This window comes from Andrographis paniculata, unplaced genomic scaffold (assembly GCF_009805555.1).
Source record: "Andrographis paniculata isolate CXL003 unplaced genomic scaffold, ASM980555v1 Contig98END, whole genome shotgun sequence".
NCBI lineage: Eukaryota > Viridiplantae > Streptophyta > Magnoliopsida > Lamiales > Acanthaceae > Andrographis > Andrographis paniculata.
In genome coordinates, this window is record NW_026137637.1 from 2,004,981 (window position 1) to 2,023,227 (window position 18,247).

The following is an 18,247-nucleotide window of genomic DNA, read 5'->3' on the forward strand; positions in this document are numbered from 1 at the left end:
CATAGAAAGTTTTGCGTGAGTGAAGACAAAAGCGCGTTTAAAAGACTTGCAGGGCCTGCCTAATCCCAACAAGTCAGGTTTGCGTGACTTGCGGACCAGGATGTAGGAGTGAGCATTGGTCGGTCTAAACTGAAAAAACCAATTTTTTTTTTCTTCGTTTTGGACAAATCGGTTTGGTCTGTTTGGTTCATTGGTTCGATTCAGTCTAAAATGAAATTTATAAATTTGAGTTTTGGTTCGTTATAGTTTTCAATTTTCAAATCGAATAAACCGAAAAAAACCAAATTTTAAATAAAATACAATTTATATTTTATATATTGTTATAATTTGATCTTTTAAATATTTATATTTCAGTTTTTGATCCATTTGTAAATTGCTTGGAACATGTAATTAGGATAAATAAATCTGCATTGGTGATGAAAAATGAATTAAACGAATAAGTTGGTGTATTATCATAAAAATTTTAAAAAAGATTGGTTTGTTCGGTTTTAAACCGAACCGAACCGAATTACTTTGGTTCGATTTAGTTTGATTTTGCACATTTATGTTCGGTTTCGATTTTGATTTTTACAAACCGAAACCGATCACCCCTACTAAGATGTTATAGTTGGTATAGAGATAACTTGTAGTAATCTATAAACGTTAACTGGACCGTTGAGGAGCATAATAGTTGATGGATTCTTGGGGTGCAAGGTAGACATTGCATTCTTAAGTGGGAGTGGATGTAATACCCCGGAGCCAACCTGTGACAGCCCATAGTTGTTGACCGGATTGATGGATCTTTGGGATGTAGTGTGGACATTGTATTTTTTAGTGGGGGTGAATGTGATATCTAAAGTTTGGTCGGTGCAAGGTCAACTCTCGTGTACGGATGAACCGGTGCAAGGTCAACTCTCGTGTACGGATGAACCAGTGCTATGTCTGCTCTAGAATAATTTAAGGATGTGTGACTCTCGGAAAGTATTACAGGATGTGTGAATGAGGACAAAAACGGACTGAAAAGACTTGTATTGGCTTGTGGGGCCAGCCTAATACTGACATGTTTGATCTTCATAGCGTATGTACGGGAGTATTACAATAATATATAAGGATATATTCATCTAAAAAAACACAAAGTGAACAAACTCAATATTCAGGCTATCTCCAACCCTCAACTTTAATTTTGCAGTAGCTACAGTAAAAATACAGTCGATCTACTATTTTACTCCAACTATATATTTCAAATTTTACTCTAAAAGTATATTTTTTATATATTTATTTTTTATATTATTTTACATAACCTTTTATATTTATAAATTACATTTCAACTTTAATTTATTTTTACATTATAACCCAAATATATATACTTTATATTTTATTTAAAAATTATATATATATTAAAAAATTAACATTTATAATTAATATTTATTAGCAATAAAATAATTTTAAATAAATAATTTAATGCTATCAAGACAAATAAAATTATGTATCACTTTCCAAAAAGTAAAACTATACATCACTTTTAAAATAATAAAAGTATTGTTGATGTAATTTTTCAACAAAAATAAAGTAAAATTCAAAGATATAGAAAATATCCTTAAACTTGATTAATTAGTGCCTGAGATTAGGAATCTCTAAACACTGTACGGTACAGAAACTAAACTGGAAAATAAAATACTGAAATTTAAAGTGGTGATCCCCAAATCTGACTTTGCTTTGTTGAAGTTGATTGAAGATGCCTCGCCAAACGATGATTCAAATCCTTAAATATTCCCTGGGAAACCGTACTGAAAACCGTCACCCGAACGGTTACAACGTCTCCTTTTCAACCGTCTTCCAACCTTTCTCATGCTGACACGTGTCCCCAGCAGACCAAAATTCCCTATATTTCGCTCCTTGAGCCGACCACAAACCTTCCGCTCTTTTGGCCCGACTTCGTCCTTCGTCCGACCTACTTCTTCGCCCGACCCCACTTGGGCCGACCTCCATATCAACCGCCCCCTGTCTTTGATCAAAGGCCTCCGCGTTTGTCCGACTCCGCCTTCTATCCGACCTACAGTTTACCCGACCTGCGGATATCCTATCTCGACAACTTTTCCGTCTCGAAGACCTCCCGACTTGAAAACCTTCCGATTCATCGTCTTTCCGTCTTGCGGACCTCCCGACCTGAAGACCCTCCGACTTGAGGTCTCTCCGTCTTGCGGACCTCCCGACCGGAAGACCTTCCGACTTGAGGTTTTTCCGTCTTGCGGATCTCCCGACCTGAAGACCGTCCGACTTGAGGTCTTTCATCTTGAGGGCCTCCCGACCTGAAGACCTTCCGACTTGAGGTCTTTCCGTCTTGCGGACCTCCCGACCTGAAGACCTTCCGACTTGAGGTCTTTCCGTCTTGCGGACCTCCCGACCTGAAGACCTTCCGACTTGAGGTCTTTCCGTCTTGCGGACCTCCCGACCCGAAGACCTTCCGACTTGAGGTCTCTCCGTCTTGCGGACCTCCCGACCGGAAGACCTTCCGACTTGAGGTCTTTCCGTCTTGCGGATCTCCCGACCTGAAGACCGTCCGACTTGAGGTCTTTCATCTTGAGGACCTCCCGACCTGAGGTCCTTCCGTCCTGAGGACCTACCGACCTGAGAACCTTCCGTCCTGAGGACCTACCGACCTAAAAACCTTCCGTCCTGAGGTCTTTCCGTCCTGAGGACCTACCGACCTGAGGTCCTTCCGTCCTGAATTTTCCTTAGAAATAAATAAATAAATTTATTTTCCTTGATTTCCTCACGGTGTCCTTCAGCCAGTTCAATCAACCCTATTGCCAGGCCCATTCCTCGTTTTACCTTGGGCTTTTAACCTAATTCTAAATTTCGTACGTAACAACTTGCCCGCCGCCAAGGGACTTTCAAACGCCAATAAATGTTTGGAAGTTCATAAAGCACTACCTTCTTGAAAAACTCCCTTAGCAACTACACCAGTTACTGCAACACTCCTGGTTTATTCCTTCTTCGCAATACAAGCCTGTGTGAATCACAATCCCAAAACATTCTAACTATGGCGAATCAATACATTCCTGCCCTTCCTTTCGACGGAACCCTTCCAGAAGGTCCATTTTCAGCCTCGAAAGTACTAACTCCGACGATCCGTCCATATTGCACTACTCCTGAAGATTCAAATCGGATGAGGGAAGTTTTGGAATCTCGCAACGCCTTGGCTATCAACAATCCCAACTACCAAGCAGTTCGCATCCGAGACAGCATCAAGACCCATCTCACAGACCCAAAAGATCTGTATCGTGCTTGGTATCGACGAGTAGCAGAACACTTCCAGACCCAATGGCGATCCCAAAAGATCGACCAAGCAATACTACTGTCTACCATGCCTATCAACCTGCATGAGAAGGTGCTGTTGGCCATGTCCGCCTTCTGGAATGCGGAAAATGGGACTTTCCTTTTGCCCTCGGCCCCCTTTGGCCCAACCCTTATGGACGTGGCCATGATCGCACATCTCTCAGTCGTGGGTGAAGACCCTGTAATGGGAGCCCTAGATGGGCAGGAGCCACCAGAAGACCATCCGGGATGGTCTTTACAAGGTGTGAAGGAATGGGGTTGGACAAAGTTCGCAACCGACCAGCAAGGGGCCCCAGGGACTCCTGTAACCGACCGGGAGCATACTGCCTTTATTCTATTCTGGCTTTGTAGGTACATCATTGTTTCTCCTTCCAAAAGTGTTCTTCCTTCTCACCTCGACCTGGCCATTCATATTGCGTCAGGTCGGTTCTTCTCCCTTGGCACCCTATTTTTAGCCAATCTGTTTGAAGGACTCACCAGGGTTAGCCTTCGTTTAACAGATAACGATAATAGGAAATTAGACACTGCCGCGTCGGGTCCTTTTTGGTTTTTAGAACTTTGGTTCCGTCTTTACTTCCCCAACGCGTTTAACTTAGGATCTCCGCCCACTATGCCAACATCTGAAAAACATTTAGGATTAGTCCTCAACCGACTCTGCTCAGGACGCAATAAACTCCAATCGTCCGATCCAATAATAACTGCCATTTTAACAGATACCCGCAGTAACTCTCGATTTTCTATGTATAAAAAATATGCGGGTTATGCTCCCGACCATTTTTGGCCCTTTCCAGTACCAAACCCGCTTCCGACTCCTGAGCCTTGTCCTCATCCCACCTATCCTTTCGCCTGGGACGTCGCCCTCAAACCCAGGTCTCTTTTTAGTAGCAAGAAACTTGATAAAAAAGGGCAGAAAACTTTTTACACTTTTAACTATGAACCTCAATTCATGGCGCGCCAGTTCGGCTGTTGCCAAGGTATCCCTGGACCCGTCGCGTGTCCCCAAATAATTTTTCAAAGTCCCGACCGACGAGTCCTTCCTAATTCAATCCCCTCTTATATCTCCCAGCTCACCACGTATATAATTTCCAATTCTTATATTCCTTTCCGCTCCAACCCTGAGATTGTAGATACTTTCAATGAATGGTGGTCGGTTGTATGGTCCCTGATATCCCCTGATGAGGATCGGTTGCTGAACGTACTCCTTCCCCCCCAAGGACTGGTTCTAGGGGCGGCGATACATACTAGCACCCAAAAACAAACAACAGCCCCGGGAATCGGATCTGGGGGTCCCACGCGCAAAAGAAAAACTTCCCAGCTGCAAACACCCCCGACCTCGGAGACCGACCAGCAAACACTAGCAGACCTTGGACTAACTAGGACGTCAGCAAGGACCCGACCCCGAATTGGTAATGTTTCTTAACACCGTGAACCAATTCACTATATCATAACTTTGATTTTACTCATTTCATTCCCCAGAACCGACCTTGGTGACACCGACCATGCAACCGACGCCAGCACCAACCGACCATTCAATCGGGCCTGTGGTCCAGACCAATTTGCCAATGAGCAGTCGGGCGGAGGACCCGACGCGGAGGCAAACCCCTCCTCCCGTACCGAGGAGTGGTCGGGCCAGGCCCCCGACCAGGAGACAATCTTTACCAACAGTGCCTATAGAACCAGTAAGTTCCTTTATCAGCAAGACTTAGGATTCGGATGATCAACCTTAATATATTTAACAACAAACATCTTCATGATTTTTCCACAGACACCTTCACCCATCCCATCAGCAGCAGGGGTCTCTTCTGACAGCGAGGGGACTACTTCCCAGATGGGTCGGCCGCCATACATGGCATCAGACTCATCTATGTCAAAGGAAGAACCAGCCGCCCTCGCCGAAGCTGACCCTCAAAACGACATCCCTGATGCTGCTGATCCCGAAATCGAAGGTGTCCCAGAGATCCTGGCTGCAGTGGCTCTAGATGTAGCCGTCCAACCTGCAGCCGCCCTACCAGCAGCGGCGCCCCCCCTAGCCATCGAATGGCAGGCAGAAGAACCACCTGTGGCAGCCCAACCTCCAGAAATGGAAGAAATGTCTTCATCCGATTCGGAGACTTCTGTTAATTTGGTAAGATTAAACCAATCCATGTCATAACTTTTCTTTCGAAAAACACTAACTGTTTCCAATACTACTTTCCATAGGGACCCAGGTCGGCACCTCAGCGACCATTCGCAGCAGCCGACGAGTCGGCTGCTGTTATACCAGCTGTCTGCCCAGCTCGACCGACCTCATTGCTACCCCCCTCACTGACAGCAGTCCGCCCAGAGGTACCACATATCTTCTTCGAACAAATTTGCAACTCCCTTGGAATATTTATTGACATTGTAGGACTTGCAGGGGCCTTCGGACTTAGCTGTCCTATCGACTGTTCCGGTTCCAGCGGAGGCCCAGACTGTGTTCACTGAGGCCATTAACCGTCCCCTGTCCGAATTAAGGTCCGACTTATTGGACAAACTCATTCAGACGGTTGGTGGCCTTCTTTTTTACACTCCAACGGAATCACCAGCCGTCCCCATTCTGCATCGGCTGATGGAAAGACTTACAGAGCTCAAGACTGAAGTGGTAGTCATTGGCCTTCTGTCAGCCGAAACCCCCCAGCCCGACTTCGATCAAACAACGCTGGAGAATTCTTTGGCCAAGACTCGAGAATCCCTTCAGCAGACTACTGGAAGACTGGGTGGTCTCCTTAGCACGAAAGCTCTGGTTGATGATGCCATTCAGAAAAAGGAGGCAGAATTGCGGGAGCTGAGGAAAGAACAGTCTACCCTGGATAAGCAAATTACCAATGAACAGCATCTGCTTGAGAAGTATACCAAAAATGAGGCTGAATTGGATCAAGAGCTGAAAACCCAAGCCCGATCCCAATTCATCAGAAGATATCAGACGGCTGCCAATACCAGAAGGCTATCCAGGGATGAAAACAAATGGACACAGATAAAAACTGCCCTAGGGGCACTGTTGTAATATTTCCCCCTTTGTAACAACAACTGACTTAGTAATCCATTTTTTTCTTTCTTCTCTCAAAACAAGGATCACCTTTCAATTACCAGCTTTATAGGAAACGAACCAAACTCCTTCTTTAAAAGAACACTGTTTCTCACATTTTAAGAAACATATTCCCAGGCATATTTTAAAATCAAAACACTGAAAGTGTGAACAAACATGGCGAATGACCGACCTCATGTTCCATCAAGCAACTGGGAGGGTGTTCTTCAACCCTTCTTTATAGGTAATCACCCTATTGGAGGCCATGCAGAAGACTTGTTACATATACTCAAGCAACTAGACTTCAAATTCCGATTCTCCCAACGAGGAAGAAGAACCATTCATCGCGTCATCCGCCTGATGGAAAAAGTCATTGAGGGGTATGAACCTCTTCATGACATCCTTAGCCGCATTCCTGATCTTCATCATCACATGGAAATGATCGAAAATCACGCAGCAACCATACTTCCAGATCTTGGCTGGGATAACATATTTTCCAATCAACGAAAAGTCTTTTCAAGATTGCGGACCATCGTTGATCGTGAACATCAAGCCCTAACAGACATGCAAGCACGTACCCATCAAGATTTAGATGAACTGCAAAGCCAATGGGAAAGGTACCGACCAGATTTGGAAGATCTTATTGAAGAAGAACCAGAGCTAATATCCACTCACTGGGATGAAAAGTCTGATTCAGAGGCAGAAAACTTCCCACAAATACACGATGACTAAATGAACCTTTAAATAGGTTCGAACCCCATAAATGGGTTCTGAATAATATTTTGTTTCAGGCAGTTTTGTTATCTGAAAAGGCAGGATAATACCTCTTCAGATATTTAGCATTAATAAAATCATGTATTCTTCTCCCTTCATGATTTACAATAATGAAAGCGCCATTCCCAATATCTTTTTGAACAATGTAAGGTCCTTCCCAATTCGGTGACCACTTTCCCAATTGGTCAGTTTTCTTATATGTAGGAAGGATGGTCTTCCAGACTAAATCCCCTTTTTGGAATGTCCTGTGAAGAACTTTCTTTCCGTAACTTCTTGCTCTGATTTCACTCTGTTTCACACTTTGCCCTATTGCATGGAGTCGGTTAACGTCCAAATCTTCTAACTGTTGCATCATAAGTTGTTGGTATTCCTCTGTAAGACCACTATCAGTAAATTCTGTTCGGCCAGATGATACTCGGATTTCGGCTGGTAAAACAGCATCTTGGCCAAACGTGAGTTGGTAAGGTGAGAACCCTGTGGCCGTATTTCTGGTATTCCTATGTGCCCATAAAGCCTGAGACAATAACAAATGCCACTTTCTTGGGTTCCCTTCAACCATCTTCTTTATAATCCCAATAATAATCTTATTTGCTGCTTCCGCCTGTCCATTGGCTTGGGGATAATAAGGTGAAGAATGATGTAATCGAACACCGAATTCTGCCAAGAAACTAGAGAACTTTTCCCCTGTGAAAACCAGGCCTTGGTCGGTTGTTATAGACTGAGGAATACCATACCTGTAAATAATTTGATTCAAAACGAAGTCTATCACTTCTTTCTGATCCACATTTTTCAAAGCGATTGCCTCTACCCATTTGGTAAAGTAGTCAGTCGCAACCAATATGAAACAATGATGTTTTGATGAAGCAGGATGTATTTTCCCAATAATATCCATAGCCCATGATTTAAAAGGCCATGGTTTTGCCAAAAATTGCAATTCGGTTACTGGCAAATGATTTAAGTTTCCATGTCTCTGACATTCCTGGCAGCCTTTTGCAAATTGTATGCAATCCTCAAAAATCTTAGGCCAGAAAAAACCCAAGCGATGAATGGCCCATCTCATATTGAGACCTGCCCGATGAGCTCCACATATCCCACCATGTACTTCTGTCATTACCTCTAGAGCTTCTTTAGACCCCAAACATTTCAAAAGCAGACCTTCAAATGACCTCTTATACAAAATTCCATTTATTAATTGAAAACGTAAAGCTTTCAATCGCGTCGCAACTGAAACATTTGCACCAGGATTCTGTAAATATGTGATAAGCTCTGTTCTCCAATCGGGCACTGTTTCACTGGTATCTTTGTGTCCGACTGTAACTAAGCCGTCGGGCTCCTGCCCGATAGTAACTACGCAGTCGGGCTCCTGTCCATCAGTCTCCTGCCCGACCATAACTTCGCAATCGGGCTCACGTGCGAATACCTCCTGCCCGACCGTAACTTCGCAGTCGGGCTCCTCTGCGACTATCTCCTGCCCGACCGTAACTTCGCAGTCGGGCTCCTCTGCGACTATCTCCTGCCCGACCGTAACTTCGCAGTCGAGCTCAGATCCGACAGTCTCCTGCCCGACCATTCGATCACGTATTGGGTCTGTCTTTTCTTCTATGCCCGACTTGACCTCCGACCACATATCCCCTGGAATTCCTTTACAGGCCCTTTGAGCCAACTCATCAGCACGTTGGTTTTCTTTCCTTGGAATGAACTCAATTATTACTTCTGAAATTTTTGTCAATAACCGACCCACGATGTCCCTGTATTTGCGAAGATGAGGGTAATTGCAAACATATTGATTGTTTACCTGGTTGACCACTAATTGAGAATCCCCTCTTATAATTACAGACTGGACCTTCCTGGCAATTAAAGCCTCCAAACCCAAAATTAAAGCTTCATACTCTGCCGAATTATGGGTCATGGCTTCCAATCTTAGTTGTAAGTTAATCTTTTGACCGTCGGGTCCTTGCAAAAAGACCCCTGCCCCTGATTTGTTTCCAGAGGTAGAACCATCAAAGAACATCACCCATGTTCTGGTACTCATATAATGCACACATCCGACCTGTAGGGTATTCAAATATGATGGACAACCGAATGGTCGGACGCTATCACTATGAGAATACCCGACTTGGGAAATTCTGCTAAGAAGTCGGCTACTGCTTGTCCCTTGACTGCCCTCAACGGGGAATGTTGAAGATCAAACGGAGCCAATTTGATGGCCCACTTCATGAGTCTGCCCTTCATAGTAGGTCTCTGTAAAATCAATTTGATGAGATCCACCTTTGATATGACCTCAACTCTTCTGGGCAGCAAGTAATGCTCGAGTTTAGTACAAGCAAAGACTAATGAATAACACATCTTTTCTGGCATAGTGTAATTCAGTTCTGGTCCTGTAAGGGTTTTACTGAGATAGTAGATTGCCCTTTCCTTCCCGTCATCACCATCCTGCGCCAATAAACAACTAACCACTTCATATGTATTTGCCAAATAAAGTTTGAGTGGCCGACCTTGTTTAGGAGGCATCAAGACTGGAGGGTGAACCAATGCCTGCTTGATAGCATCTAAAGCCGTCTGTTGGTCGGGACCCCATTCAAAGGCGATTTTTCCAGCTTTCAACAATTTAGTAATGGGTCTGACCTTGCCAGCAGCATTAGAAATGAAACGCCTCAAATAATTCACCTTACCCAACAAACTTTGGATTTCTTTAACCGTCTTGGGTGGCCGACTATCAAGAATGGCTTTAGCCTTATTGGCATCAATTTCAATTCCTCTCTCATGAACTAAGAATCCTAAAAAGCTCCCGGCTGATATTCCAAAAGCACATTTGGTTGGATTCATCTTCAACTTGTACTTCTTCATTCTTTCAAATGCCTCTTCAAGATTCCTCAAATGTTCATCAAAACTGGAAGATTTAACAATAACATCATCAATATACACTTCCATAGATCTGCCAATTAAATCATGAAAGATTGAATTCATGGCTCTTTGGTAAGTTGCCCCTGCATTCTTTAACCCGAATGGCATGACTGTCCATTCATAAATACCTAAAGCCCCTGGGCATCTGAATGCTGTCTTAGGAATGTCTTCTTCTGCCAAGAATATTTGGTTATAACCTGCATAACCATCCATCAGACTAAGGATTTTATGCCCTGCTGCTGCATCTATCAGCATGTCGGCCATAGGCATCACATATTCGTCCTTAGGGGTAGCTAGGTTCAAATCCCTGAAGTCGATGCATATCCTTATCTTACCATTTTTCTTGACCACTGGCACAATATTAGCCAGCCACTCCGCATAACGGCAAGGTTGAATGAAACCCACTTTGAGAAGTTTTTGGATTTCTTCCTTGATTTGAGGCATCAGATCTGGACTCATTCGCCTTGGAGGTTGTTTGTAAGGTTTACAACCTTCTTTGATGGGCAATCGATGCTCTATTAGACTTCTTGTCAAACCAGGCATCTCTGAATAATCCCATGCTAAACAATCAATGTTGTTTCTAATAACTTCGAGCATCATTGTTTGTTGCTCTTTAGACAAATAACCACTTAACCTGATCACTTTTGGAACCAATTCGGTTCCTAAATTAAACTCCAATAATGGGTCTTGTGATGAAGCTGTTGGTTCTGTTTTTTCTAATAAGTCGGGCCAACGAAATTGTTCATCTTCTTGGAGGTGAACATCCAGAATCTCTTTACTATTTTCTGCTTTATGGAATAACTGTTTTAAATAGAACTTATTAATGAGAGAACTACATACTTCTAAAGTTGTATCTTCCATAACAAACAACTTATACGGAAATGGGTGTGGCTTTATCATGAGCCATACAGTAAAGGTGTTCTTTTAATAGAACATCGAGTTCTGGCCAGTGACTTTATAACCCTTGTTTGGGTATTCCCTGGCCATATACAACTGAGACATCGGAGCCAAGTGACTAGAATAAAACACTGACTCTTCCACTTGTTCTGTTACGTCGAATGGGTTGTCATTCGCTTCCATTTTAAAGACCTGATTTCCTTCCCAGAACATTAACTGTTGGTGCAAGGTTGATGGCACACATTGAGAGGCATGAATCCAATCTCGTCCCAGCAAAAGAGAGTATGTAGTATCTGCGTCCACAATAAAGAAAACAGTGGAAATTTTCTTTGGTCCGACCTCAATTGTGGCAACCATCATACCTTCAGGCTTGGTCGGCTGCCCTGTAAAACTTGTCATTTCGAATTCCACAGGGGACAGATCGTGAATTCCTTTCCCTAGCTTCTTGAGAGTCTTCAATGGCATAACATTAAAGACTGCTCCATTATCCACGAAAACCTTTGTGATTGGTTTCCCACAAATGTGAGCATTAACATACAGCGGTTTCAAATGGGAGTTCGCACCCTCTGGAATAGGAGGAAACACAATTGAAGGTGCTTCCGACTGAGGCTCAGAATCTGTAATCTTTGCCAACTCTGTTTCCTCTAATTCGTCATCTGCCAAGAATGCCCATAAAGGTTCGTCCATAGTATCATCTACCAGACTCGCCCACGTCGGTTCATCACTCATCTGGTTAATCTCTGTCATTCGACAAGGGATTCGTGGTCCCAGACGAGATTTAACAGATCTTGAATTTTCCTCTGTAGGCACCACTTCTTCCTTCGTCTCATTTCGAGATTGAACCGTCAAAGATTCAATACGAAATTCTTCCAGAGATGGATTGATGTTGATCCGTTCACAATGTTGGCATCTAAAACCTTTAATTATTTCATCTGCCATTCCTTTACCTTTCCCCTGTCCCGACGAACTTCTTTTGGTATAGTCGGAAGCTCCTAATCCGTCCTTCGGTTGCTTTCCTGACCAGACCCGACTGGACCGACTTATTGGAGACTGAATGGCCGCTCCCTGCTCGTCGGTCGTTTGTTCTGTAAAGACTCTAATGGACTGATCTCCTGTCAAGTGGTCGGCTGCATTTTGTTCGTCGGTTCTTTGTTGTACTGCAGGAACTCGTTTCCCATACTTTGCAGCATACCTGCGTTTGGCATTGCGAATCTGTGTACGATTCATACCTGGGAAACGAGGATCTATATCAACGGGTAAAGGCTTTTTATTTCGAGCCCAATCGTTCCCGACTGAACCCGTTTTTCTGGTCGGGTGGTCTCGCACTAAAACCTTTTCCTTCACTTCCACATTAAAAGAACCGTCTGGACGGTCCCATTTTTCAGCGACTGGCCTTTCAACAACTTTGAGTCGTTCTTCCGGTCGGCTGCTGTTTGGCTGATTCCCTTTCTTTTTTCTGGGACTTGCCTGAGTTTGCTCCCCTGTTTGTCCACTATTGACCGAACTTTTCCCTGTTTCCGAACTTGGTTGGATGTCAACCATTGCAGTTGTTACTTTCGGAAATGGTTGCTGGTCTACACCTAAAGTGATGTATTTGAGCCGACCTGTCTTGATGGCCTTTTGAATTTCCTTCCTAAAATGAGTACACTGACTTGTAGTGTGTGTGAAAGAATTATGCCACTTACAATATGGTCTCCCTTTGATTTCTTCTTTAGTGGCAAGTCTTTGGCCCTTTGGAATACGGATCTGCCCATCAGTCAGTAGGATATCAAAGATTTCATCAGCTTTCGAACTATCAAAGGTCGATTGCTCCTTTCCTTCAGATCCTGGTACTGGCTTCAATTTAGGACATACATACGGTTTTCCAGAAAGGATTTCGGCTGCCATCTCTTCTGACTGATTAAAATCAAAGTCGCATGTTTCTGTTCCCATACTCGCCATATGTTGGCCTCTATTACGCCTGTTATGCTGATCTTCCTCTCTGAACAAAGACTCTAGACGTCCTGCCTTGGATGCAAGACTTGCCAAATCCTCAACATCCAGGGCAGTGAGTGCCTTTCTTAAACGATTATGCATATTCCGGACCACTAAATTGGTCATCTCTTTCTCACTGATTACCGTAGGACATCATCCCTTCATCAATCGTACCCTTTCTATAAACTGTGAAGCAGTTTCTTCTGGATACTGTCTCAATTCAAGTAAATCAGTTAAAGACACAACTGGTAAAGGATTGAAGAATCTAGCGTGAAATGCCATCTCCAGTCCTTCCCATGTCTGAATTTGTCCAGGAGGTAGACTTACAAACCATGAAAACGCCGTTCTGGTAAGAGACAAACCAAACAGCTGTAACTTATAAAAAGGGTTATTGCCAACTTCTCCTAATTGTGCTGTGAACCGACCAACATGTTCTATGGTGGAAGATCCGTCCTCCCCTGAGAATGCATGAAAGTCGGGTGGTCGAAAATTCCTTGGGAGAGGGTGTTCATGAATGATCCTTTCTGGGAAAGGTCTTTGATATGCAGGGCGGTTAGCCATCTGAGGAGTTAATCCATACTGATCCCTTAATATATGTGCAATCTCATCAGGATCTACATGAAAGCGTTGATGATCAGGAACCTGGAACGGATCCTGCACAGGAATATGAATCGGATCATGTATATATCCTTCAGGCCTGTCCTCCCTTGTATTGTTCGGCTGCGAATTGGTAACCCTTGGTCCCAGTGGAACATTGTTGGGAAAAGTCAAAGGAGTTTTTCCCCGATCCATTCGGTTGGGATTTGTGGCACTTGGGAATGTACTATCCACGAATGATAGCCCTGCGAAATTTGCCTGTGGTCTGGACGGTGACACTCCTGGTGGCGTTTGAGTGGGTTGAAGACTAACCCTTGACAATGCTTGATCTATCATGTTCTGCAACTGACTCTGTTGCTCACGCAACATGTTCGTTTGTTGCTCACGCAACATATTCTGCATAACCAAGGTATGCTGGTTGTTCATTTGTTGAACATAAGACCACCAATCAGTTGGTGGTTGTGGGATTTCCCCGGCATTTGGCACAATGGATGGTGGAACGGATTCTCCCACCGGTGTCGAAGATGCTTGCGGTTGTGACCCTGCCATAACCCTTCCGATGATTCGGCCGGATCTAAGACGTATGAAATTATCGCCGGAATTGGGATGAGCAATTTTGTCTTGCTCCCACTGTGGTCGCCAATTTGTTGATGTAATTTTTCAACAAAAATAAAGTAAAATCCAAAGATATAGAAAATATCCTTAAACTTGATTAATTAGTGCCTGAGATTAGGAATCTCTAAACACTGTACGGTACAGAAACTAAACTGGAAAATAAAATACTGAAATTTAAAGTGGTGATCCCCAAATCTGACTTTGCTTTGTTGAAGTTGATTGAAGATGCCTCGCCAAACGATGATTCAAATCCTTAAATATTCCCTGGGAAACCGTACTGAAAACCGTCACCCGAACGGTTACAACGTCTCCTTTTCAACCGTCTTCCAACCTTTCTCATGCTGACACGTGTCCCCAGCAGACCAAAATTCCCTATATTTCGCTCCTTGAGCCGACCACAAACCTTCCGCTCTTTTGGCCCGACTTCGTCCTTCGTCCGACCTACTTCTTCGCCCGACCCCACTTGGGCCGACCTCCATATCAACCGCCCCCTGTCTTTGATCAAAGGCCTCCGCGTTTGTCCGACTCCGCCTTCTATCCGACCTACAGTTTACCCGACCTGCGGATATCCTATCTCGACAACTTTTCCGTCTCGAAGACCTCCCGACTTGAAAACCTTCCGATTCATCGTCTTTCCGTCTTGCGGACCTCCCGACCTGAAGACCCTCCGACTTGAGGTCTCTCCGTCTTGCGGACCTCCCGACCGGAAGACCTTCCGACTTGAGGTTTTTCCGTCTTGCGGATCTCCCGACCTGAAGACCGTCCGACTTGAGGTCTTTCATCTTGAGGGCCTCCCGACCTGAAGACCTTCCGACTTGAGGTCTTTCCGTCTTGCGGACCTCCCGACCTGAAGACCTTCCGACTTGAGGTCTTTCCGTCTTGCGGACCTCCCGACCTGAAGACCTTCCGACTTGAGGTCTTTCCGTCTTGCGGACCTCCCGACCCGAAGACCTTCCGACTTGAGGTCTCTCCGTCTTGCGGACCTCCCGACCGGAAGACCTTCCGACTTGAGGTCTTTCCGTCTTGCGGATCTCCCGACCTGAAGACCGTCCGACTTGAGGTCTTTCATCTTGAGGACCTCCCGACCTGAGGTCCTTCCGTCCTGAGGACCTACCGACCTGAGAACCTTCCGTCCTGAGGACCTACCGACCTAAAAACCTTCCGTCCTGAGGTCTTTCCGTCCTGAGGACCTACCGACCTGAGGTCCTTCCGTCCTGAATTTTCCTTAGAAATAAATAAATAAATTTATTTTCCTTGATTTCCTCACGGTGTCCTTCAGCCAGTTCAATCAACCCTATTGCCAGGCCCATTCCTCGTTTTACCTTGGGCTTTTAACCTAATTCTAAATTTCGTACGTAACAAGTATATATTATTTTTCAAAAAAATAAAATTATATATCACTATCTAAAAAATAAAATTATACATTATTTTTCAAAAAAATAAAATTACATATTATTTTTTGAAATATAAAATTATATATCATCTTGTAAAAATACATAAAACACAACAAAAATACACAAAAATTTCACTCTAAAAATAGAATAAAGATACTAAAAAATGGAATAACATTGTACCTGCAAAAATGGAGGAGATATTTCTTATTTATAATTTTATTATTCAAATTTTAATAAATAATAAGTTTTTATTATTTTTTTATATTTATTTTATTATTTTTTTTATCAATCATTTAATAATTTTTTTTTTTCATAATACTCCAATTTTACTTTTATCTATTCTATTTTTTAGTTAAAATATCATTATGTTTTAAACAACCCATTTTATATATGATGAACACATATAATAAAACCATTCTTCGCAACTATTAGATCAATTTTAATAAGCTATGGAACAAAAGAAATTACCATCTTTTATTTACTTAATAAAAGTAAATAAATACCCTGAAGGATTATTATTATTATTATTGTTATTATAATTATTATTACTATTACAACAAAATATTCCCTCCGTCCCAAAACTGTAGTCTTAATTGAGTTTGACACGGAATTTAAGGAATATTGATATTATATTGGTAGTTGGTAAAAAGTATAGATAAAAGATTTTTTTGCTCTTGCGAGTGTATTAGTGTAAAAAGTAGTGACAATTATGTAATAGAAATGAAAGAGTATGGGTAGTTCTATAGTGATAGGGTTATTTATGGAAATAAAACTATTGTTTTAGGACGGACAAAAATGATAAATAAAACTATTGTATTGAAACGGAGGGAGTATTAATTTTGAATTCAATTAAGCAAATTATAAAACACCACACTCATAAATTTCTATTTACTTACCAATTGAAACATAACAAGAATATTTTAAAATAATAATAATAATAATAATAATAATAATAATTTATACAAAATATTTCGAGGGTGTTTGAAAAACAAGAACTTTTAGCTTATTGAACAGCTTTTAGCTGCTTGACCAGTCAAAAAGTTAATTTAGATGTTTGGTAAATTAGCTTTTTGAAAAAGTTTTTTGGACCAAAAAAGCTAATTTCTGAAAAGCTTATCTACCAAGCGATTTGAAAGAGCTTTTATAATTTTAATTTTGTTTATTCCTTATTTACCCATAAAACTTAATTATTTATTTTATACATATAAATATATATTTATAGAAGTATTTATTAATTATTTTTAATATATTTAATTTATTAATTATATTTTTATTTTTATAAATTTAAAATAAGTACTATTATTAATTATTACATATAAATTATTTTATTTGTAAAATATATAAAATTTTAAAACTAAATCAACTAGAAAAAAAAATTATTAATTTATTTATATATATTAAAACAATAATTAATATAATAAAAAAATATATACGAAAGATTTATTATTTTATCTTTTACATAATTTCAATAAAAAATAATTATTTTTTAGTAAAAATAATTTTCTCAAATCTAAATAATAAAAATAAAAATGAATATTTTATAATTTTCAATATTCAATAACAAAAATTCTCATAAATTTCAAACCAAAATGAACAAAATTAAATATTTTAAAAAATAACATATCAACGTCCTTAATAATCATTTTATGTATAAACAACTAATGTCAAACAATATCAAACAGTTATTTTATCAAACACTTTAATACAAACAACTAATTGAATCAGCTAATTGAATCGACTAACAGCTAATTGCCTAGACGCATCATTTATATATTTGTATTAAAGTACAAACATTTCTATGGAATAAGTTTAGATTAGAAAGCAAATTAATTAATAACTAAAGTGACATTCAACAGTTATATTTATATAAAGGCCAATGCGTAATATAATTCCAAATAATTAAAAAAATAAATAAATATAAAAATAATTGATTACGATTATTTATTTAAAAGTAATTGATTAGGAATGATTTAGGGTATGTTTGTTTGGGAGATTTTTTCCCAGATACACTATTTATTCAATTTTTTTCTTCATAAATATTAAATTAAACACTTATTTTTATTTTTAATATTATACTAAAAATTAATTTTATATTCAAAATATTACATCAATAGTTATTTATATCACATCATACAACTGTTCAAATTTAAAATTTTTACTATTTAAATCTCGAGTCCAAAATCCAAACTCCCAAACAAATAGCATGGGCGGTGGGAATGGGAATGGGATAAATGCCTTTTTAGACTATTGTGCAGCATGGAAGTGATAATCCATATATAGCTGCATTTGGTTGCATTATTAATTCACCTAACTCACAAATAATATAGCCACCCACATGCTTTGCTCCACCAATATATTTAAAATAAAAGAAAATAGGCTTAATTATTTATTTATTATTAAAAATAAAAAATAAAAATAGAAGAAATACATAATAAATCCTTCGTTACCAGCGTTTTTAAATAAATTAATTTTTGTGAATAATATAAAAAAATTATGTCAAAAATTTAAAATATATTATTTTAAGTTGAATTTGACTTTTTAATTTTATGTAATTAATATTTGAAGTTTTTTGTTTTGAATTTTTTACTTTTATTAAAAATATATTGTGGTTTTTTTGGTATCAAATTTCATGTTGGAAGACCAGATGTTTCAATTGATACATTTATATTTTTAATAAATTTATTAATATAAATATATTTAACAAATATAAACCAGTTTAATTAAATTTAAA